The sequence below is a fragment of the Galeopterus variegatus genome, unplaced genomic scaffold (assembly GCF_000696425.1).
Source record: "Galeopterus variegatus unplaced genomic scaffold, G_variegatus-3.0.2 Scaffold18344, whole genome shotgun sequence".
Lineage (NCBI taxonomy): Eukaryota > Metazoa > Chordata > Mammalia > Dermoptera > Cynocephalidae > Galeopterus > Galeopterus variegatus.
The window spans coordinates 15,540-16,594 of record NW_007744455.1 but is presented as its reverse complement, the minus strand read 5'-3'; the positions used below and the strand labels follow the sequence as shown (position 1 = coordinate 16,594).

At 42.7% G+C, this 1,055-nt stretch overlaps 1 long non-coding RNA gene across 1 annotated transcript in view; it reads right to left on the bottom strand.

Annotated features, from left to right (window-relative positions):
- Positions 1-630: 630 nt before the first annotated feature.
- The window catches only part of LOC103582884, a 4,449-nt gene continuing 4,024 nt past the window's right edge, over positions 631-1,055 (bottom strand). The window contains exon 2 of the long non-coding RNA XR_549804.1: positions 631-790. This is a non-coding gene — a long non-coding RNA (uncharacterized LOC103582884). The remainder of the gene's footprint in view (positions 791-1,055) is intronic.

The following is a 1,055-nucleotide window of genomic DNA, read 5'->3' as shown; positions in this document are numbered from 1 at the left end:
GGCGGGAGTGCCGCCGCACTTCCCAAGTGGCGCACTATCCAGTGCGCCACCGGGCCGGCCTGTATATTTTCTAAACCTAATTTAAGTGAACTTTTTCCCAACCTACATTATCACTCAAGGATCTAGCATATCCTTTTCTTTTTTTTGACTTATGGAACAAAATAGAGATTCCAAAAATAAGTAAGTATGTGCTTTTCCCTCTATACATGCATACATATATAGCATATGCTTTTATAGACACTTTATGCTAATGGTACTAAGAAGTCCTAATGGCTTTGTTAGGAGCATCCTGTATGCAATTAATGATGACTTTGTTAGGAACTACTCATACTCAGGGAGTTGGTGCATCTGTGTTTCAGTTATGTCCACTCTTTACATCACTAATGATGAACTTCAAGAAGACTGAGCTCCCCAGAGTCAGCAGGAAGAAGTGAGAAGGTAAAGAAGAGCTGTGGAAACAATCCAACCCCGATGGGCCTTAAATCACAGCTCTTCACGATGTGCCATACTATCGCTGGTTTCTCCTCAACACTATCCTTGGAACTCATGCCCCATAAACTTGTGAGAGTGTCACTGTTCTGTGTCTACAGAATATTGCATCCTAGAAAAGTACCTGTGTTTACGATGCCAGAGAATTCAACACACTTTATTTTATCTGCTGCACACCATTTGAGTGCTGTGTCACATCTTCTTCTCTGCACTGCAAAGCATGTTGGGCATTGAAAACCACTGGAGCTGAATTCATCAACATCCTTCTCCTCAAGGTCACTCATTTTAATCTCCCAGGAGACTGTTAAACAAACAAACAAACAAAAGGCAGAAAACTGGCTGGCTATTTGCCACTGGCAGGCCAATGCGCCCGTGCTCACAGAACAGCCTCTAGAACTGGATCCACCTCATTCACCATCCCTTAGTCCCCACCCCAGTATTTTTCATGTGACACTTTCAAACTCATCCGACAATGGAGTTACCACAAAAATCTCTGCAGTTACACAGCTTATTTTCTGATGGAGGAGGCAGATAAAGACAAGGAAGAAAAAGACATGGTATGTCAG